This window comes from Ambystoma mexicanum, chromosome 5p (assembly GCF_040938575.1).
Source record: "Ambystoma mexicanum isolate Mex_15411 chromosome 5p, UKY_AmexF1_1, whole genome shotgun sequence".
Taxonomy (NCBI): Eukaryota; Metazoa; Chordata; class Amphibia; order Caudata; family Ambystomatidae; genus Ambystoma; species Ambystoma mexicanum.
Window position 1 is genome coordinate 1,053,109,834 of NC_090930.1, and position 24,187 is coordinate 1,053,134,020.

At 44.9% G+C, this 24,187-nt stretch overlaps 1 protein-coding gene across 5 annotated transcripts in view; it reads right to left on the bottom strand.

The window, feature by feature from the left end:
• RNF182 (ring finger protein 182) overlaps positions 1-24,187 on the bottom strand; it is a 722,686-nt gene that overhangs the window by 180,300 nt on the left and 518,199 nt on the right. For 4 of the 5 annotated variants that reach the window (XM_069613555.1, XM_069613552.1, XM_069613554.1 and 1 more), the window contains exon 3: positions 24,033-24,128. The exons of the other annotated variant lie outside the window; for it this stretch is intronic. The gene's annotated coding sequence lies outside the window, so the exon portion shown is untranslated. The remainder of the gene's footprint in view (positions 1-24,032; positions 24,129-24,187) is intronic. 5 annotated transcript variants of the gene reach the window in all.

Consider the following 24,187-nt stretch of genomic DNA (forward strand, 5'->3'; position numbering starts at 1 on the left):
CTGCTGGAACCCCTATATACCCCCCCAACGGGAACAGACTAGACTTCTGGGGGTTCACTGCTATGCCTGACAGCACAGCGTATCTCCCAAGCACTTCCAAAATGTACTGGTGGTTCTCCTCCGGAGAACGCACATACAGCAACATGTCGTCCGCATATAGGGAGATCAAATGCCGCTCCCCGTTCACCTCGATGCCTATAGTGTCATATTGCTGCCTCAAATAGATCGCGAGAGGCTCCAGGGCCAAAATGTAGAGCATAGGGGACCACTGGCATCCTTGTCTAGTACCCCTACTAAGCTGCCACCTCTCTGATATCACAGATCCCGTCTTTACTCTGGCCAGCGGTTCATTATACAAAATCTCCGCCCACCTTACATAGCCAGGCCCTAACCCATAGTGTTTTAGGGCCGCCAGCAGCCACGGCCACTTGACAGAGTCGAAGGCCTTGATCGCATCCAGGGACACGATCGCCATTTCCTCCTCGCTGCCGCTGCCAAACTCAATGATCCTCTGAAGTCGCCTATGATTGTTGGTGATGTTTCTATGGGGGACATAGCCCGTCTGATCCGGATGTATTAACTTAGCAATGACCTTTTTCAGTCTGTTCGCCAAGACCGCAGTTAATATCTTGCCGTCCTGGTTCAACATTGACACAGGTCTGAAGGAACTACAGCTGCGCCCTGGTTTATTTGGTTTAGGGAGAGGTACTTTAACAGCCTTTCTCAGTGACTCCGGCAGGCGGCCTGTCTCAAACGCCTCATTTATCATCTCTAGCAGCGGGGGGAGGACCTCTTCTATATATACCTTGTAGAATTCGCTTGGGAGCCCGTCTGTCCCCGGGGTCTTACTAGTAGGCAACTGCCTCACCACCTCCCCCAGTTCTTCCAGGGTAATTGGGGAGTCCAATTCCTCTCTTTCCTCCTCACTTATCTTGGGCAGCCCCATATCCTCAAGCGTTTCTTCTATCATTGCCCGGCTACTATCCCTGTCTTCCCCGTATAACTCTTTATAATAGTCCACAAACGTTTGATTAACCCCCTCCTGGGTGTTCTCTACGCTACCATCTTCCATCCAGAGGCGTAGGCAGGGTAGGGCCTGAGGGGCAAGGCCCACCCAAAATCTGTGAATGCCCACTCAGCAGCGCTGTGTGGGCATTTACAGATATTTGTGTCAGTGGAGTGGGCCCAACTACATTAGCATCATGCCCCATTTGCTAGACAATCCTGGCTATGCCTCTGCTTCCCTCGCTATAGTTCTGATTGTGGCTCTGGGGGTCTCGCTCTTATACAACCATGCCAAAAGTCTCCCCGGTTTGTCACCTCCCGCATGCTGTCTCTCAATGTACTTTTTATAGTTAAGGTTGCACAACCTCTCCCAGTAATCCGCACATTTTTGCTGCAGCTTAAGTATCAAATCTAGTTTCTCCGCTGTATCGTCGCCGGCTTTTAAGGCCTCTTCCAATTTTGCTTCCGTCTCCCTCAGTTCTGTTGAAACCCCACCCTGTAGGCCTTTGGATTTCGCCATGGCTGCCCCCCTCATGACAACTTCAAAGGCCTCCCATAGTGTCCCCGCCGAGTCCACACTCCCAGTATTGGTTTTAAAATAATTTACTATCTCCTCCCGTAAATCTTCTCTAAGGAAGGGGTCTCTCAACGCCTCCGCTCGTAGGGGCCATGTTGGGATCCTCGCCCTCGGGGGGCAATATTGCCACGCAAGAATCAGGGGCGAGTGGTCCGAGAGGACCCAGGCCCTGTACTCTATGTGCGCAATATCAGCTATCATTTCTGGTGATGCGAAGACATAGTCCAGCCTTGTTGATAACTGCTGTGGGGCAGAATAATGCGAATATTGCCTTTCCCCAGGGTGCCACACTTCCATGCATCTTCCAACCCAAAGTCATCAAGCAGTGTCTGTAGCGCCCTGACTGCAGGGGCCGGTCTATCCAATTTCCCGTCCGATCTATCCACCCTCGGGTTCAATACACAGTTGAAGTCCCCTCCCCAGATCACCGTGCTTCCCACACACACCCTCAGGTTCGCACTCAGTGTCCTAATGTACGCCGCTGTGTTCTGGTTCGGGGCGTACGTGTTAACAATACTTATCTCCCTATTCTCTACCAATCCCCTCAGCATAACCATCCTCCCGTCTGTCTCAGCCACCACTTGCAACCGCTGAAACGGGACATGTGGCGCCACCCATATAAGTACTCCTCTTGCGTAGGCCGAGTACGAAGAGCCCTCCAACACCCCCTTACACTTTCCCGCAATCATGTCCATCTTCTCACGTGTAAGGTGGGTTACCTGTAGCAATGCAATATCTATTTTCTGCCTGCACAGATACAGCATAACCTTGTTCCTTTTTAAATAGCTATTAAGCCCCCGCACATTCCATGTGAGTATTTTAAGGTCCCCCATGGCATGGTATGATCCCATTCCCTCCCCCCCAGGTGCAGTGTAACCTTGAGTTCCATTCCAATCAATATAGGCTTGCATCCCCTTCTAAAACCCTGTTAACCAAAAACACACCAAACTTCCCACTCCCTCTCCCCCCGCCTCCCCACCCTTCCCCAACACTCTCCCCCCCAACTGTTGCCCAGCTCCATCCCTGGATCTCAGGCTCCCCCGCATCTAGCTCTTTCCGGCTTTCGCCTGTACTCGAAGCTCCGCAGGGTGAGGCCGCCCTAGTGGCCAACCTACTATAACTACAACTACAATTCGGGGGGTAAAGTGCTACCGCCCCACCTCTCCAATAGCACATCAAAGAACTACACATTGCTAAACAGTTTAAATATATGTAACCGCCACTATATTCAAGTCGATCAAGTCTCTCACAATCCGCAGTATGTTACCGAAATGTCAGCCTCCTACAGCCAGGCCCCTCGTTCTCCGCCTTCGCCTAGGATGTTTGCTCGCCACCATTGCAAAATGCATACCATGTCTGAGTCACTTTTCACGTTCATTTTGTGTCTTCTCCGTGTCTTGATCCGGGCAGCCCTGCAGATCCAACCACGTTGTCGCATCTTCCGGAGTGTCAAAAAAGTACATTTTGCCCTTATACACGACCTTCACTTTCGCAGGGTACAGCAGCATATATTTTATCCCAGCCGCCCGCAGCCGCCTTTTGATGGGTACATAGCTGTACCGCTGCCTCTGGACCAGCGTAGTGTAATCCGGGTATGCCGTGATAGTGCTCGAGGCCCTCTCGATTGTTCCGCCTTTCCGAAAATACTCCAATATTTTTTCCCGGTCTTTATAGTTCAGTATCTTGGCAATTATCGCTCGTGGAGGGGCCCCCGGTCTCGGCTTCCTCATGCGGGCTCTATGTGCGCGCTCGACCACAAATCCTTGCAAGAGTGTACCGGCCCCGATTCCTTGTAGGAGTAAGTTCTCGATAAAATCAGTCGGGTCATGGCCCTCCTCGCCTTCCGGCAGACCCACCACACGAATGTTGTTCCTCCTCGCTCTCCCTTCTGCTTCTTCTGCTCGAGACTCCAAGTTGGCCACCTGTTGCTTAAGGACATGGATCTCCTTTGTATTGTTGGTACTGGTGTCCGTGTTAGATTTCACCGTGCCCTCCAGGTTGCTTGTGCGTTCCGCCAGTCCCCTGACATCCTGTCTCAGCAGGGAGACTTCGATGCCCACTGCTTCAATTTTAGCCTCCAGGGAAGTGCGTAGGTCCATCATCGTAACCCCCCAAGATTCCTTCAGCTCCGTAATGGCTTCAAAATCTGACGATTATCAGCAGCTGTCGCGCCCTCAGCCTGTGCCATCGGGCCTTTGGTTGAGGTGGGCGCAGGAGACAGTTGTGCTTTCGCAAAAATGTCCATCGTGGGTTGTTTGGTCTTATTCTTGCCCACGGCCCCTCGCGCCGCCATTTTCTGGTTACCGTTGGGTCTCCCTGTCACGATTTAGCAACCAAGTGTCTCCCCAGCCGCAATTTCCGCTCTTTGCCGACTGTCGCGGTGGTCTCCAGGCAGTCGCAACCACCTTAGTTATTACTTAGCACCTTATCTGTCCCCTTTCTTTTTATGTTTACAGGTTGTACATGTACACCATACTGTTGTACCCATATAACAGTTGATGATTTTAAATTGGATTTTCATAATCTTGATAAATTCTCCTGAAGAATGTTCTCTGAGTAATCCTCCCAAGAACAGAAACATGTCGAGACAATGTCCTGGATATGCACAGGATTAGAATAACCTATGTTATCAAATACTAACCAGAAACTGAAGTACATTGTCATTTGTTTGCTGAATGTACTGTATATTTATGTATCACCTGACCATTTGATGGAAATTGACGAAATCCTTGTTTTTTAGTTGTTGTTCTTAACAATAATTGTAGGAAACAGTGTTTGTTATTTGTTGAGTGATTTAGAATCCTTTTATGTGTATTATATTAAAGATTTATACGTTTTTATATTTGTAGAGTTCAGTGTACAACCTGTCTTTAGAGCTCTGTCTCTTCCATATATTCACGTGTCTCCCTCCCGGGTATAGACAGAGTAGTTTGTTGAGTTCCACACCTGTAGTGGACCACTAACTACCGGGATTCCTTTTGAATTAAGAGTATTCATAGTGGCTGAGGTCACAGGAATCATTTTTTGTTTGGGGTTAAACCCTGTTCGAGTATTTCTAGCAGTCACAAGAACTGTTGAAGATGACAGAAGAGAGAACATTAGCTTACAGCGATGATTATGCGGCAGCACTAATGACAGCTATTTCAATCCTGAATAAAGATGATATAGCAGACTCCACACCAAATACAGATGAATGGAATTAACTAGTACAATTAAGGAAACGTCTCACAAGAACCGAACTACATGGAGCAATTATGCTCGAGTACTTGAAAAATAAAGCGCTCCCCCAAGGGTTAACAGTGATGAACGAACCAAGACTTTTTCTGTACAACGAAAAATTCCAGATCCAGTGGAGTTATATTGCTAACCGATGTGGCCGGGATTGGCTAATATTAATTATCGATACAGCGAAAGAAACAGCATTAAAAATCGAGGTCGAACTGGTGAAGATTGAAGAAAACATAAAGAAACAACTACCATTGGAAAGTTATAAGAAAAGGTTAGAAGAAATCAAAAAAGAAATGAAAGATTTTAAAGTGAACAATACCAATGAAAGGATACAATGCCTTAAAAAGATCTGGCTCGTTTTACACACGAGAAAGCGTTCCCTTACGTTAAAGCTGAATATGTAAATAAAGCCTTACAACAAAATGGGCCCAACAAGAATAATAGACGAGTAAGATTCAGAAACACACCTTATAGTACCAGCAATGATAGCACCGACACTGATGAGAGTGGCGAAGGAAACTCTACTGGGAAGAAACAACAGATGAACAGAGGACGAGGAAAATCAATGAGAGGACAAGGAAATGGAAACAGAAGAGGAAATCAGGGCTGTTTTTTATATCAGGCCACGAACCGCAGCAATTGGGACAAGGGAGCAAAACAAACACGGAGCGAGAATCACTTCTAATTAACCTCTCTAATTACCAAACCACAGAGGTTGAATTCAAAGTACTGAATAAAGGATTAGGGTATGTAACAACTAAAGAACATGACCCTTTCGAGTTCCGGATAGAATTCAATAAGCTCCTTAGAAAGATCCATTTATAAGAATCCAACATAGACAGTGAGAAGATGGTGGACCACACAGGACTCTGTAATCCCTCGACCTTCTGTCCACCCGCCTGGAGTTTTTCTCCTGAATCTCTCATTTTTTAGAAAAGAGTAAATACAGAAGTGGCTACTCTACAAGCTAATCATCGCAAACCGTTTCAAAACCTCACGAAAGCCGAACAGGGAGCACTAAACTCAATAGCCAACAACCCCACCATTATTATTAAAAAGGCCGACAAGGGCGGAGGTATTGTGATGCTTAATCGGTCTGACTACATCACCGAGTGTGAAAACCAGCTGAAGAATACCCACTACTATAGACGGCTGAAAGAAGATCCAACTAAAGAACTCCTGGGTCTTATAACGGAGAAAGTCACCAAAGCCAAAGATCGAGAGTGGATTTCCAAACAAGAGGCAGATTTCCTTATCAATACTAAACCTACCACACCGATTTTCTACACTCTTCCGAAAGTGCATAAGACTTTGATTAAACCTCCCGGTAGACCTATCGTGGCAGGTATTAACTCTATTCTAGAATCCCTCTCAACCTTCGCAGATCACTATCTGAAGGGTTATGTACAGAAGATGACCTCGTATTTGAAGGACACCAGAGATGTGATTAACATCTATGAAAATCTCAATTTTAACCCTGAGACTATGTTTCTACTGGGTTTCGACATTGTATCATTGTACACTAATATCCCCCAACAAGTGACTTTAGAGACAGTGGAAGAAATTCTACTTAACAGATTAGACCAAGATCCAGTTCCCACCTCGTTTATACTTTGGTGTGTGGAAGTCGCTTTAAAAAGAAACTATTTTGAGTTCAACGGGCTGTACTACCAACAGGTAGAAGGCACGGCGATGGGGGCCACTATGGCCCCTAGTGTCGCCAATCTTTATGTGGAAACCTTCGAAAAGATCAATATGTATAGCGATGGGAACCCGTTTAAATCACATATCAAAAAATGAAACCGCTATATAGATGATATCTTAGTGATATGGGAAGGAACAAGTGAGTAAGCAACCAATTTTCTGACATGGATGAATAGTTTGAATACCCATCTAAAATTCACGATGACAATGGATAGAGAAACGACAAATTTCCTTGATTTTACCATTTTCCACGCTAATGGGTATCTGCAAGTAAAACCTTATCATAAACCTACTGATAAGAATTCACTTCTCCAATATACTAGCCACCACATTAAATACCTACGTGATAATTTACCTTTCGGGCAGTTCCTGCGACTTAAGAGGAATAGCTCAAACAACAGCACCTATGAAACGGAAGCCAGAATGTTGAGTAACAAGCTTAAACAAAGGGGGCACCCTAAAAAACTGATTAAACGCGCAGCTAAACGAGCATTTAACAACAACAGAGATGCACTGTTAGAAGATGAACCCAAGAAACCCAAGGATGAAAGAATTGTATGTGTTAACACTTTCACTGATCTCAGTCTAAAAATTAAAAATGTGATTACCAAAGAGTCAAAATCTTCAAAACCTCTAAAGCCTCGCTACCCACACCCATGTTTGCCTACAAAAGGAGTACCACCATTGGTAACAGAATAAGTGGAAGCAGACTTAAATCACAACTCCAAAAGACAGTGAATTTGACTACATTTTGGGGTATGCCACCTATAAGTGGCCACTACTCATGTGGAACTTGCGGAGTTTGTAAACTTACCTGCAAAAGTAAAGAGATTGATGTAGGACTCTCCAAGCCCTGGATACAAAAAACCTTAACAAATTGTAACACCAACTATGTAGGCTACCTAATAAAATGTAGTTGTGGCCTGATGTACGTAGGCAAAACTATACGTAAGATTAAAGTGCGGATTATGGAACATCGAAGTTGTCTCAAAAATAAAACCGATAATGCACCTATGGGTAAGCACTTTACCCAGGCCAAACATGAATTTGAAGATTTCACATGGACTGTATTGTTGACACTTACAGGTGGAAACCCACAGACACTAGAAAACAGACTGTTAAGGAAGGAACAGGAAATGATTTTTAGATTACAAAGTGATACTAGGGGTCTGAATGATTCTGTAGAATGGCACAAAATTCACCAATGAGCATGTATCAATTTCAACGTTTATAGACAGAACCAGGTCGAGATTTCTGAATATGTGGTTATCAACTTAATAGATGACATGGTATCCAGATATGTAACACACTAGTGATCAAGAGTCTATAATAGGGCCTGGTGGTATATGCACTAAATATCACGAGATACTCCAGTTAATGTACTAGAAATGAAAGAGCACTAGGTGTAAATACAAGCGGATACCAATTGATAGACAGGATGTTATGTTTTGTTAAATATTTGCAAAAAATGCTTTAAAATGTTGCAAAAAATGCTTTAAATTGATATTTGGAATTGTTAACAACTGGGTGTGAAATGTTTAAAAATACTGACGTTAACCAGGTGCCCTGTTGCAACTCCCTTTATAACTACAGAGCACCAATACTAGGGTGTTACATTGCCCCTGTTGAAGGGTAAGCTTAATTGTGAATTTCCACTCCTCTTTGAAACATATACTTGAAGATGTGATTACAGGCGGAAGTCGTGCTGTATAACTTCGCATTTAGAATTAACGGCATCTAACCGCAGCAGAATAGTCACGTCTAGCCATATTGGTATTGCTTTTTCCAGACGCGTCCAAGATGGCCGCCCTGGTTTCCAGTGCTCCCCGTACACACTCACGCATGCTCGCTAGGTCTCCATAGTAACTTATGTAAACAAAGGCAGCAGCGTTGCGCGCTGGCTAGAGACGCTGTGGAGAACACGGACTGTGCACGAAAGGCTTGTCTAGTATCGACATACTTATTCAATTTTCAGAAGGTACGTGCTGGTCCAATACAGCTCATAATTTATGAGCTTTTGCACAGTAGTTGTTAGAAATGAGTGATGGCAATGATAATTACGGCCACCACTTTTTCTTCTCTTCTTTCTTTTTTGCCTTTCTGTAGACGTAGACACGACACTCGGTCAAGGACCGAGGTCCTGCATTTTGCAAAAGCTCCCCTTCCTCGGGGACACTCGACTGGCTTCTGCCTAATAAACAGGCGGTAAGCATTGAACTGTACTCCGCTTTCGCTCCACATGGGTGCACTTCTTTGATTAATGGCTTGGCACTTACTGGTATCTGGGTTTCAGGATTTGTTAGCTACTTTGCCAGACTTGGCCCCCGTGGTCCCATATGATCTCGGAGTTCCTCCTACGTACCCACACTTTCTCGGGTTGTCTTTTACTCCTTCACAACTTAGCCCTAACGTAAGATGCACTTTATAGATAACTGTGCTCCTCTCTGTAGGAAGTAGGTGTTTATACTATGGATCCTCTTGACCCCTAATTTTTAAATTCCAATTTTTGTATTTCAACTTTTACTTAGTGGCCCCTCTGACTTTTGAAGTGGCTGCACGTATCTATCTGCTCACGCAAGGCACCATATGGGCCTTGTTGTTTATATGATTGGCTTTTTAGAGTCTCCTGACCTGAAGCACGTCTCCGCACTTCTACTGATTTATGAAGAGTGGCCATAGCCTGTCCCTCATAAGTGGAGAGAGTTGAAGTGCCACCCCTAGCTCCTCCTGCCACTAATCGACGCACAGGATCACCAATCAGGTGAGCTCCACTGTATTAATATACCTTGACTAGTGATCGTGACTCACTGGAATTCTCAAACTCTGTTTTTTAAAACACTTATCTAGATTTTTCATGTATTTATTACAGTTTTTCAGCAATCGCTTAGCTGATTTCAACTTGATTGACTCACATTGCGAGCCCTCACGAGCACCAGGAAAGGTAATTATAACCCATCGTCTGGTTCCCCCACTTCCCCTACTGGGGTTGTAGATAGATGCACCTTAGCTATTACTTAGCACCTTATCTGTCCCCTTTCTTTTTATGTTTACAGGTTGTACGTGTACACCATACTGTTGTACCCATATAACAGTTGATGATTTTAAATTGGATTCTCGTAATCTTGATAAACTCTCCTGAAGAATGTTCTCTGAGTAATCCTCCCAAGAACAGAAACATGTCAAGACAATGTCCTGGATATGCAGGATATGCACAGGAGTAGAATAACCTATGTCATCAAATACTAACCAGAAGTACATTGTCATTTGTTTGCTGAATGTACTGTATATTTTTGTATCACCTGACCATTTGATGGAAATTGACGAAATCCTTGTTTTTTAGTTGTTGTTCTTAACAATAATTGTAGGAAACAGTGTTTGTTATTTGTTGAGTGATTTAGAATCCTTTTATGTGTATTATATTAAAGATTTATACATTTTTCTATTTGTAGAGTTCAGTGTCCAACCTGTCTTTACAGCTCTGTCTCTTATATATATTCACATATAAGCACTACACCACTTAAAATGGTAAGTTAAGGATTCTGGATGGTAATTTTTTTTAACCCTTTAGGTTGCTTTTTTCAATCTTTGTGTAATTATTGCACAGTGGTGTTTTTAAATAAACAATAATGGAGTATTGTTGCTTATTATTGCCAAGATTAAAAATTGCTTGCTTGAGTTTACCTTTTTCCGTTTGTTTTCCTTGCTTTGGCTCTGTAGCTCTTCAAATTCTTAATAACAATGTTCCGTGGGATTACCGGTTTAGGTAATGCCACCGGGCCAAGTAACATTAGTCCTGTGGCATTTTTCAGACCCAGTAATGCCCCAGCCTGTAGGAGTTTATTGCTATTTGCATCCCAGCATGTTATACAGGGATGCTAATATTTTATTTTTTTACTTGAGAAATGGTGTGTTTGCTATTTCACAACTTCAATAAAAACTACAAACCAAGATGGCTGCCATGGACTAGGGAGAACGGAAGTACAGATAGTTGCCGCAATGGATATGTGCTGGGAACACAGAGGGCCGCATTACAAGTATGGCAGTAAGTGGTAAAATTGATGTTAATCCCGTTACCGCCAACTTTACCACTATGCAAGATCACGACCTACAGAATAATCAGCGGGATTACCCCCAGCGTTAATTCCTCCATAAATTAGCAGAATCATCGCTGGGGCTAATTCTGTGAACGGAATTAACGCAAAAATCCAAAAACCTATTTCCGCCACATTGCCAGCGGAATTACCACCAAAACACATCACATTTACCGCCATACAAAATAGTGGAGGTAAATGCATTCAGGTGCAAGAAATCAAGGCACAGGTGTACCACAACCACTCAGGAGTAGTATGCAAAGGCCAGACCTACCCCAAACACACATCCAATCAACATGCAGCCACAACCAGACGTCGAGTTTGGGCTCTACAACCTCCTACTGTACATCCAGCTACAGCAGCATTCAGCACCACAGCAGGGAAAGAGACAGGCACCACAAAGTGGCAGGCGATGTATGATGCAGAGGGCACCCATACCACGTGTCCGCCCATCCCCATGGACACTAACGGACAGCCAATTAGTGACCCTACAATGATTAGACCATCCCACCATCACAGAACTTCTTACCCTGATTCAGGCATAACTACAGAGTGCTATCAGAACTACCATACCCCACCTGGTGAAGCTTGTGGCAGTATTACACTTCTGTGGCACAGGTGGATTCCAGCACACAATTGGGACACTGCATGCTATGTCACAGCCCACTTTCTCCAAGGTGCTGGACCAAGTCCTGGATGCGCTCATGAGAAATGCCCATCTGCACAGCTCCATGCCCATCACCCAGGCACAGATGCATTCAGCGAAGGCATGTTTCTACAAATGTCCCCATTTGCCCAATACCATAGCAGCATTGGATTGCACAAATGTGGCATTGGTTCCCCCGCAGCCAATGGAACAGGCATACCATAACAGGAAACAGTTCCATTACATGAATGTGCAAATGAAAAGTGATGTAAACCTCACAATCAGCCACTGCTGTGCCCAATATCCTCGGGCCACACATGATTCCAAGATACTGAAGAACAGCACCTTACCAGCGTACATGGAGAGGCACAGAGGACAGCTCACCTGGCTTGTGGGTAAGTAGTAGTCAGACCTGACTACCAAAATCACTAAAACACAAACCTGGGGTTCGTAAGTAGTAGCAATGTGAAACAACTACAAGTTCCATGATGCAACAACAGAAATGAACAGGACAGGCCTAGAACCGTGACTGACCCCCCCCCAGTACACAGACTTTAACTATGTGATGACACAGGGCATCCTGCCATGCAACGCAGCACTACACAATCAGGACAACGTCGAACCCATGGAAGCTTTGCCATGGTCCCTCCACGGCGTACTGCCACACCATAAGTGACAAGTGCATTGCTAATGACATTGCACTGACATATTCTTGTTGACTGCCGACTCCCACAACGTGAATGACTGCAAGTGAACCATGTAGGCCAAGTCTCATCAACCTCGATGAACACAAAGAGCACCATGCACAACCACTGAGTTTTGCACATAGGGGTAGATACATCAGGGCCATTAACATGTTCCCCGACCCACACACCACCATGTCTCACAAAGTCCAATCATGTTTTGCAGGTGACGCTGGCTACCCGCAGTTACCATGGCTGATGACACCTGTGAGAAACCCTGCCACACCACAGGAGATAGCCTACAATGAGGCGCAGAGGAGGACCAGGTCATGCATTGAGCGCACATTTGGATGGCTGAAATCAAGATTCAGGTGCCTTCACGACACAGGTGGCGTCCTCATGTACAGCCCTGAGAAAGCTAGCAACATTTTAGTCGTATGCGCAATGATGCACAACTTGCCAGGAACTCATGGACATTTTCTTTTGACTTGGGACACATGCAACCCATACGTGCAATGAATGCACATGTCTCAACCTCATTGAATAAAGACTTTCAAGATGATCATGATTCAACAGTATTTATTCTTGACAAGGAACACCTAGTCCCAACAACAAACCTCAGCCCCATCAACAACTCTCACCTCCAACCCCCAGCCCCATCAAGAACTCCCACCCACTACCCCTAGCCCCAAGAATAAATATCACTAGTGCTTGCGCTTTTCCCCCTTGTCCGCAGGCTTTGCAGAATGTAGTGCATGCCGGTGTGAGCACTTGGGTGGGGTGCTTGTCAATGACCCTTCAGTAGGGGAAGCAGACTGACTCCCCTGCGCAATCCCCTGAAGATGGTCCATGGTAAGATGTATCACTCTGGCCATAGCCTCATGGGACGAGGACAATTGTTCGGCCAGCTTCCGCACCCTCTGGCTTGTGAGGCACTGGCTGGCATTGCTGCTCACTGTGCTCCTGCACAGATGGTCTATGGACCTGGACAACCGATTAGATACCCCTGAATGCAATCACGAATAGCCTGAGAATGCCCAACGTGTTCCCGGGCTATGGCGTGCATTTCTGTCTGCCTCTGTTCCATCCGGTCAAGACGGTCCCAGGTGGCCTGTGGTGTATGTCCACTGCGTGGTCATCATGGTGCCCAAAATGGTGAGCATCCTCGGCCTGCTCATCGGAGGACTCCTCTGCATAGCGTAGAGCACAGCGGGATGCCCGATGGGAAGGTGGTGAGTTTAGTGGGGAAAGGCTGCGCAGGGGGGAGGATTTCAGGGGGAAATGGTGGACGGGGAATGTAGCTGGCTCGATGCGGGGGGTGCAGACTCGGACTGCATGTCTGCACTGCCTGTAGTGGCATGGTGAGATTGCAGGCGGTCGTCCCCACTCTGGTTCACATGTGAGTCCAGAGTCACTGCAGCTGTGGTGGTGGTTTGGCCTGCTGCTGGTGGCACTGCTTTCCACGATTGGGGTCTCTGGAGGCGCTGTGGACGTGTCTGTCTGGAGGGTCGGTTTGCCCGTCAATTGCATGTTGACATGGTGGTGCCTCTTCTTGAGTGGCACACTCCCACTTCCCGAACTGCCTTGGCCTGGCTGTTTGCTGGCAGTGATTGGTGCAGGTGTCGTGGAAGGGCCATCCTCCTTGGTTGTTTCATGGGTGTCTTGCGTGCCTGTTGGGGAAAATTGATATGTGCGTTACCACTTTGGTGCTGAGGTGCATGGCGAATCAACATTCACTGTCACTTGCACTATGTCATCACTGTGGGTTGGGCCTCCTGGAGGGGCTAGCATCATGTGTCAGCCACTGTGTTAATGGAATACATTGCATCGGGCCGGCCAGGTGTGGGGTATCCTGCTTGCTTCGGTCGTGCATCCCTGGGATGGGTTGAGCTACAGGGTCTCCTGTCCAGAAGTGCGTTGGGACTGTTGATGCCTGGTTTCTGGTGATGCAGTTAGGTGATTGCAGTGCATTTAGTTGTGTGTGAGTCATGTGGACATTATGTCAGGCATGTATTCCTCAATGTGTCTCTACATGGAACGTTCCAGTCAACGGGTTTGTGGGTCTGACACAACCATCCACTGATGTGGATCCATGGGCATGGGCTTGTCAAATGGTTGCATGATGGGTATTTTGCCTGTGCATGAGTGTCCAATGTGCAGGCAAGGGGTGGTTTTTATGTGAAATGTGGACGTGCTTTGTATCTTTTAAGATGTGTTGTAATGGTGATTCTTGTCTACGTCATCCCCTCCACTTCATGCCTGGGTGTCATGTAAGGGGGGTCCCGTCCTAACTGACTCATGTTGATGTGGCCCGATGTCTCACATGAATGGTGTATGTTTGCCGGTGTTCACATCGCTTGCTTGCATGGCAGTCTGGATGTTTGTGAATCCCTGCTTGGTTACCCATGTATGGGACCATATTTCGCTGTGGTACTCACCAGATTCACCTTGGCTGCTGGCTCTTAACTCGCTGTACCCACGCGCTCAATCCCAACCATTTGCAAGGTACCACTGACCATGTCCTCCCAGAGTGTCAGTTGCAGTGGTTCCACTGTCCCACCTCCAGTGGCAGCTGTCTCCCAACAGTGAAGGGATAGGAGGCTCCTGACCCTGGACTTGAGGTAATTCCACTGCTTTTTCATGTCGTCGACCTCACGTTGGACATGGTCTACGGCCTCCACCTTGTCCCTGATTTCAGCCCATGTGGAGTTTTTGCCCTGTTGCGTGGTCTTCCCCAGACAGTTCCTCAGAGTGGGTGACCACTTGCTCTGCTACTACTGTGAGCTCCTGCTCTGAGAATTTAGGCTTGCACAGCCTCATTTCAGGCACCTTGCCTTTGCCCTTTCCTCCTGACATGTTTAGGATTGCCTGGGTATTTGGGTGGCACTCCTCTGTCCAGATATTGAATGGATTATGATTTTCAAAATGGCTGCCGCGGTGCTTCCTTATATAGCAATGACACATTTCTGGTGGCGGAACTTCTGCTGGCCAGCATGTGGTAATGGAAATTCTGCCATTTTCTGGCAGTAATTCTGCATTTTGCAGGGTGTTCAGCAGAAACTCTGCTGTGCAGAATTACCGTTACTGCCAATGGTAATTCTACTATTCCATACGGCGGTAACAGTAATTCCACGACAGCAGAGTTACCGGTGATTTTGGCCCAAATTCGTAATAAGGCCCAGAGTGTTCTCTGTGCTGGCAACGGAAAAGGGAGTGGCAGGTAAGTGTGGCAGGTGTGGGGGTGGGTGAAGGATGTGGATATTTGGGGTGGGGTGCAGGGAAGGGGATAAGTGGGCACAGAGGGGTGCACTTACAGTAATCGCGACGGTGAAGATAGTGTCCTCCTGCTTCTGAGGAGTCTTGGAGTGGGGCTTTAACATGAGGTAAAGATCCAGTTTCGAGCTTCCTGATTGACTAGGAGGCCACCAGCCTACACTCTCCTCCTTCTCCCCTGCCGGGTGCTAATAAAAAATAAAGCATTAACTATTGTTATGCATTATTTTTGTTGATTTATTATTATTATTATTATTTATTTATTATAATGTATTATTGTTGTTTATTGTTATGCTTGATTGTTGGAAAGAAATATCAGTGGATTTGAGCCGATCCTGTAGAGATTTGTTAGCTTAGCCTTTTATTCTTTCCCGGTTAACAAAATATCCATTGAGCCGGGTGCCAAATGATATTTCAGTTTGCTGTATAGACTATATAAATGATCATGCTATTACTTGAATTAATTTCCCGCAGTGGTGTTCATGCTAGTTGTGGAGCCATCTCATGCTAATTCAGGTGCAGGATGTGTGCTATTTAAAAAAATCTCCTGCCTGATCGTAGAGATGAACCCAACCAAAGGTGCTTTAAAAGTTCACCTTTTTGCTTGACAAAATACGCAAAACACATTTTTGCTTGGCTACATAGGATAGTGCTTGCTGCACTTCTTTCAAACACAAACAATTAATCTGTTATGGAGTGTGCATGTATAATATTGCATGTATTAATCATATTGCCAAATTATTACTGACGTTGCCTAATATTGCCAACACATGTTTCGAGCCACTAGGCTCTTCATTGGGGAAACAAACATTTGTGATGTTAGTAATGGTGACTCATACTTAAAAATGTGTCCAACAGAGTTAATGAAATGACACTATTTCAAAATGTAACACAAACATTTCTAAAAGAATACGTTACTATTGGTTTAGTCCAGCAGTCCTTCAAAATTGCTATTTTTTTCTTTTGCAAACATTATCTGGGAGGCAATTCAAACCTCCACACAAAGGTCAAAGTGCGGAAGCCTTACCTTCAAATCTGTTTCTATCAGTCAAGTTGTGCATTACATTTTCTCGTTAACATTTCTGCTGCTCTCCTAAAAATATTTCATTTGGGAGAAAACCCAAAATAAAATTCCTGATCAGCTTTTCCAATAGTTGAAGCATGAAGGGCATTCAAGTGAAAGGGTTTTCTACCTTTATTGTTTTGGCTGAAAGATGGAGTCGCCATTTGGCCAGAATATGCCAATGAATCTTGTGTTTTCAGATTCATGCATTGAGACACCACAGTCTTGTTTGCCGGTTCTCCTCTGGGAGAGCACTCATCCAATCAGGAATTGTGCGGACCCTTACATGACAGCATCATACACAACCTTATTGGATGAATACTCCTGACACTCCATTCTTAACACTACTTCTGGTCCCTCCTCCCTATCAAAGTACAATACTTGGAAAGAAATTGTAGATTTAGAGTAAGTAAACAGGGTCGGTTGGTTGGGCTATTTGTTGCCCATGTGGGTTACAATCAGCTGCATTTTTGTGATACTTTTTGCCTTAGAGAAGGTATCCCTAATTACCTTTGCCCTAGAGTTGTAGAAAGGATTGAGCCATGTGGTGAGTGTATAGGGCTGAAGGAGTTTCATTTGAAAGGGGCAAAATAGGTAGATGGGTGATTAAAAAGAGCAGGCAGTTCTGCAGCATCAACGCTTCCGGGGCTGACAACTATTGGTTTGTGGCTGCCTTGTTGTAAGGCATCATCAATCCATTACCTCGTGACTGATCCACTTGAGTAATAGGTGTGGAAGCTTTCTTTTCTGGGGCAATGCTAATCAGTGGAGAGCCATTTACATGCTGGGTGTGGAAGGGAACTTATTTATAAACATATTGAGAAAGCTGGACTGTGCTCTTTTTCAAAAAGTGGGATTAGGGTGTTGTAAATAAGCAAACCCCTCTAGATTTAGAGGCCCACTATCAGATAGCATGGGGCATGTGCAGAGTTCTCAAATTCTTCCAAGTCAGAGAGGTGGGCTCAGTCAGTCCTGGTGTTTGATTTCATTCTGTGCTTTGCACTATTTATATTGATCCCAGCGTGAACATAGGGACGCAGGAATGCATTGGCAAGCTACAACTGATGCGGTGGACATTAAGAGCCCTCCATGTGTCATTACTATATTATTGCTTTAGGAATAAAATGGAGCTACATTTATTCTAAAAAGAACATGCTGCATATTTATTTTGGCCCCAGAGAAAGGACTTACTTCATACATGCTTCATATATTAAATGTCATGTTTAAATATGCATGCAGTTGTACTGTGTCCTATCCCTGGAACACATGTTATACCAGTAATATTGATTCTGATTGGTCAAAGTGATGTTGGGATAGATGTGGGCTGATCTTTGGATCCACTTGGGCGACTATTGAGTTTCCATTTCTGGCAAGCCTGTAAGTAATTGCACTGTGTATTTAAAGAGCCAATGGTAGGTAAACACATCATCAATTTGAATATCTGTTTTTTATTTTCCTCCAAACAATGCTCAGGTGTGAAAGTGTTATGCAATGATCCTTCTCTTTATTTCTTTGTGTGTGTATGCATGCAATCTCCAATGCCCATTGTTTTCCTGGACTGCTTCTGCAGTTCCTGTTTTGCCCTGCCCACTTCCCTAACACACTTCCTTCCTGCACAATGGTGTAGGTACTTTGGCAAAGCCAGGAAGTGGCAGAAGGGACAGCCATTCCGTAGGCCACTCCTTCGTAATCCCCCATGCCCCTGCTTCCAAGGCTGGTTTAAAAAAAAAAAATACATATACAATTTAATTCGTGCTGGAGTCGCCTTCCTGATCTGAGTGGCATTACACAGGCTCAGTTCACTGTAGCTCACTGGTTGTTGTGCAGCTAAGTTCAGGGCCCAGCAGGCCCGACACGGGTGGTAATGCTTCCACCACCAGACCACCTGTGCCAAGCTTCCTGAATCCTTCTGGCCTGATCAGGAGAAAAGGCTGATTGCCACATGGAAAAGTTCTTTAAAAAAAAGTATTTTGCAAGCATGTATATTTCGAATTATATGAAATGTGTGTGTCATACATCTATATTGATAAAAGTGAAATTTTGTGGGTTTGCTTGTGGCAATGCAAAGTGTTTTTCCTTATACAATTTCACACTAATTCACCAATCTGAATCACATTTTCCATATACCTGCTAGGACCCTCCGGACAACACTGGCTACATGACATTTGGACACCCCACACCTTTCCCCAGATTTAAGCACGAGTCAACGTTTGTTTGTGGGTTTGTGGCTTGGTGAAGGGTTGTTCCTTATACCATAACACACCGTTTCACCAATCTGCACCAAATGTTTGCATAGTTTCCTGTTAAGACCCTCCAAACAATTCTGGCTACATAACGTTTTGACACCACACCCCTCTCCCTGGATTTCAGCACCTTCACCACACGTGAGACTGTTGCCTGAAATCAGCAAAACATCAATGTGGTTGTAGAAGGACCGGCCCTCCACCCTAGAATGCACGGTTTCTGGCACATGTGCCACGCAATGCACCACAATGAACTGCACCACTCCAGGGTGATCCAACAGGTGGGGAGGAAGCACAGTAGGTCCCAGTATGCAGCAGCAAACCAGCTTTTGCCTCCCCCCCAACATCTGCTCCGGGGTATGTCAGCCAGCCACACGCACCCATTCTCAGTGCAATTAACTTCAGAGTGCAAAGCACATTAAGCGGTAAGCGAATCGGAACAGAGACCTACAGGATCATTGATTTTCAACACTTTCTGAGGGTGCTGTCATGTCTGACCACAGAACCTGCTCGGAAAATGTTCCTGTGTACCTTTGGTGACTTGTGATATGTTCTGCCCTATTAAACAGTTTGTAAACTATATAGCTTTTTATGTCATTTGTCTCAAACATTTAGCTGTAAAATGCACCATTTCAATCAATTAGTTAAAAAAAAAATTCACATAGGGGACTCTCCAAAGGACCATTAATGAGGGCTCCCTCGTTAAACACTGGATCATTCGCACTAATTTGGGAAAATATGAATGCCCCTCCACTAAAAATGTTCACCTGCCACCACAGAGCATCATTTACAATTCAAGGGACCACCCAGGCGCCCCCTTGTCTCTGTGTGGATAGTTCATAACAGCGTAACAATGCACTTGCGCTAGGAGAAATGCCATCCGGTCTAGTAAGCTAGTTACTTTATTTGTTGGATCATTCGGAAAACTCAAGGCCTAAGAGCGACTACTGTATCCCCTTGCTCCCTTCCCGCCTTGAAGCACTTCACTTGTGTATAAGCGCTGTACAAATAAACAATTACAATAAACTGTGTACATAGTAGGAGTGGGCTCCAAGGAGAATTAGCAGGTGAAGTGCAGCCATCATTATCGGCACAAAAGCAAACTGTGCAAAATAGGATTGCGTGCTCGTGCAGAAAGCTTTCACAGGCCTGGCCTTGCTGTGGAGTTGATAGCACTGCCTTCACACTCACTCATTCCCCCATCCTTACATGCATCTATTTATCCATTTATGGACATCCTCACATTGTCATAAGACCTTAAACTTGTATTCATTCAACCACCTTTAAAATCTTCTTTCTTCCGCCCGCACCATACCTTTACACATTAAGCAGTCCTCATAATCATGCGATCACATATCCTCCCTCACTCTCATTCCATCATTGATCAGTCCACCCATTCCTATTGCCTCCTCCATCCTTCCTGCACCCTCTCTCCATTCTCTGGTCGGCTTTTCCCGCGACATGCCCCACATCTCCCTTACCTTGCCTGCGGGCATGAACTCGAAAATGGTTTCACCATACAAGAAGCAGAAAGTATTGGCTTTGTCAATGCTTGTTGCAGAATGATTTAGAGGAAATGCTCATGGTTTGTCCTGTAGAATTGTCGGTATCCCGTACAGATTCAGAAAATAAAGTGCTGAATATGCTTTCGGCCGTTACATAAATAACGATTATGAAAATACTGTACAAGGGGAGAGGTGGTTGCGGGGGATGTCCCCCGCTCGCCTTGAACAGTGTAATGGGTTCAGCGGCTGCGGGGTTGTCCCCCTCTTCCACTACATACAGTACGGAATAAATTGTGACAACAAAAAAAAAGTTCTGACACACATTAGGGAAAAGGAACTCTCGACACATGAAGACCGGTGAGGGAATGCGCCGGAATGAAGGTTAGTGAAACCCACCGGAAGTATAAATGGGTAGATGGGTTGGGGGTACGTAGAATGCAGGAAGTATGATCTATGTGATCACTGCGTGCCGCTATTTTCGTTTTCTGTATTTTCGTAGCCAAAATAACAGGGAAAGTGATCGCATAGATCCGAGTTGTCTCTGAAAGTACATGAGATATGATCGTTGTTGATATTTTTCACACACATGCGTTGGATCCTTGCCGTAGGTAGGAGTAGAGCTAACGCTGTCTTCTGAGCTCTGCGGCTGGCCCGGCAGCCTGCTAGTACGGCAGGCGGAGCCCAAAATGTGCCAGGGATTTGAAAGTGACTCTCCGGGACATAGGCACATTTCTCTACAAGCCCCTGACTAATCTTGGTGGGATCCTTCTATCCCACTAGAACCTATATCATGCCCTTGGGTGATTTTGCTGGCCTCGCGTGCAAGTTATCAATGGCCATACTGTGATTATAAAACATATTGAATAGCACACATTGCTTTCAAAGTGACTGGGAACTGGAATTTACCCTTATTGTTTTTCGCAACAGAGCTATCAAGAGTTAGGGTGTCAGTCATGTCCAGTGCACGGTGGACTCAGGAACATGCCTTGCCAGTTGGCCTTCTTTCACCAGGCAGTATTGCGTTCCAACCATGTGCTCTGGCTGTCTCCGATGTCCTACCGAGGTCACTGCGTCTCTCTAAAGTTGCACTTACTGGGATTGAGGTTTCAAGCACAGGTTTTCCTGCGTCTCTCTAAAGTTGCACTTACTGGGATTGAGGTTGCAAGCACAGGTTTTCCGGGAACGTCTCTGAATTCATCTCTGCTGAAGTGGTAACCTCAGAGGGCACACACCACGGCAGCCTGGAAAGTGTTAGGTTTCTCTGTGTGCCATTGGGCAAATAAAACATTTAGTGTAAAGGTATCCAGTCATTGCATCGAATACAAAGCATTGAATCTCAAAAGCATCGGGAAAAAAGCATCGGAAAAAAAGCATCGAATGCATTTTTTTAAAGGTAAAGGTTTTATTTGAAGTATAATGGATTTTAAGGGGTAAAAAAACGGTGGTTAGAGGGGGATCCCCCCATTACATTTTTTTAAAAAAAATATGCATTCAATGATTTTTTTCATTGCTTTTTTTTTAGATGCTAAGGCATTCAATAGTTTGGCATTCGATGCAATCACTATAAACCTTAGTAAATGGCTCTCACTCTCAGGGGCATCAAGTGTCACATTGCAGTCCGTATGATGGGGTTGGGCATATTTCGGGAGACTGGAGTATCTCTGTTAAATGGCAATCTTTTAGCACATTTTTTAAATAATACCTTCAGTCAATAGTCCTGGGTCATGCTGTCTAAAAATACCCCTCTGAGTGATGTTAGCCTGGATAAATGCCGAGGCTCGTTTTGATGATGGAGTGGTAAATCAGGAGACACTGGAATCCCTTGCTCGAACCTAAAGAGGCACACCTAATAGTGTAAGATGGACACATTGAGTGATGGCTGAAGACGTGTGGGGGCCCATTACAATTGAAATGATTGAAAGGCCCCGACGCTGGACCTGGACACATTTAATGGTCAAGTCCTCTCATGTGCCTGGATGCCGGAAAAGTAGAGCATTGCATCAATTGAGGGCACTAGGATTTCGAAGTGTCTATTTCTTCCTCTTGCTTCATTTCAGCTTTACGACCTACGCCCCCACAGTTTCATTTTGAAATTCAGATTTCAAAAACACACAATAATCAAAAACTCTGAATATCCTGTTGTGGGCAAGGCAAGCCGGTAATCTGCCAGAAAGGTGGACCTGATTCCATCAGAAGAGACCTTCATAAACACACACTGAAAAGAAATGGGTGTTGTTCAAGTTATGCAAGACTTAAAACAGACATGCACATGTCTGTAACGCCCTACTGAGGCGACCACACTTCCCGGGTGATACAGAGCCTCCTGCACCGTATGTGGCCATTCCCTGACTATGTCCCACCCGCTACAATAATTCGTTTATGGTTACATTTGTATGTCCCACCCGCTACAATAATTCGTTTATGGTTACATTTGTAATGAGATAACAACGACGAGGGTTGGGTCCAGGCAAGACTCACGGGGGACGACCCCTCCTCTATACTGGGCGGCAATCTATCTGGCGCTGCAAGATGTTTAGTTCCTCAGGAGTGTGCCTAATACATGCACCGATTCCTTTAGTCAGCAAGCCATGCACCATATCAATGACTGACTGTTTGGCTCACTCACTCAAGCATTTACCCACTCACCCTATCCGTGATGCTGTTTTTGCCTCTAATTTCCCCAAATCGAACAAACACGCACCTTCTCCCTGGAAATAGCTGAACATGGAGCAATTATCTCGCTGTTTACGTTTTTTGAATGAGATGCATTCTGGGATGAATACGTTATGCCACTTAGCTACTAATCATTTTCCAGTACAGCCTCGCTGAACTCTTTCAAATTGGAGCAGCCTTCATTGAGAAAAACCTTCATAAAACCGCAAGTCTCACAGTAAAAAGACACTGGCAACCTTGTGTATGATTCAGCTTGACATGTGCTAACCCACCATGGTATGAGGCCCAGATGCAATTGCAAGGAGCCATTAGGTCAAACAATATGGCGGTTAAGCAGCCCTTGTTTAAAGACGGCAGGCGGTTCAGCATTCCTTTCAAAGCCCCACTTGGCAGGCACGTGCAGCTTTCACCAGTTAACTTAATTAAGGGTGTTGTTTTCCTGACTGTTTGGCACACGCATTGCATTGCACAATGACTCGGTCTCATTAGCTGACTGCTGGACTCGCCTAAAATAGACACGCGCTGTGTGCACCTTTTGGAGCCCTGCCTTTGTCCCAATTCAGGTGCCAGCAGAGCTAAATAGAACTATATACAATGTATAATCATATATAAATAGAACCCTACATTAATCAGCGGTGAACATGTCAATCAATCTCTAGGCATATACGCAAGCAAACAGAGGCGTAATCGGAAAGTAGAGGCTGTGCTCCAGATAAGAATTGGAAGTGGGAGTATTTTACTCCCTATTTATAAAATGTGGGAGTAAAATGATTTTTTAGGGAGTAAAAATGTAAGTCCAATTCCCAATGGGAGTATTTTATATGTGAATAAAAAACGTGTTCACTGAAAAATGTAAATATTTTTGTTATCATTATTTCTTTGCACCTAATTATTCATACACATTAAAAGATACATATTTACTTCTTCTGAAAAGGCCGTAATAATACCAGTTTCTTCCTGTGGTTCTATGTGCACTACTGGGCCAAACACATCCACTGAGCTGTGTGGGTGAAAGCAGGGGTACAATGTTCTACATGTCCTTTTCCTATTTTTTGTTGGAAATATTTGTATTCCCTATTTTCTTTTGGGGGAGTATTTGACCATATTAGGGCGTAAAAGTGGCCGATACACCCCTTATCTTTAGGGCAGAGTAGAGGCAACTTTACTGCCCAGTAAACAGGAAGATAAGATTGCCAAGTAATCATGTTTCTGGGTGTATGAGAGAAGAGAAAAACATTATTCAATGTTTGGGAGAGAAATAAGTGCCGTTAACAGGGAACAATAAATACTATGGCAGAGGTGGGTCACAACATCTACACAATGTTGATGTTGGAGTCATACCTAAATGTTTGGCGTAATCGCTGCCTTTTCTTTCACCGCTACCACAATCAGCATCCCATCTGGTTGTCTCAACATGCCTTTACCGTCACCAGTTGTCTGAAAAGGAAAAGTTCACACCAGATTAATTGCCAGTTTGCAGTAGATTCATCGATTTT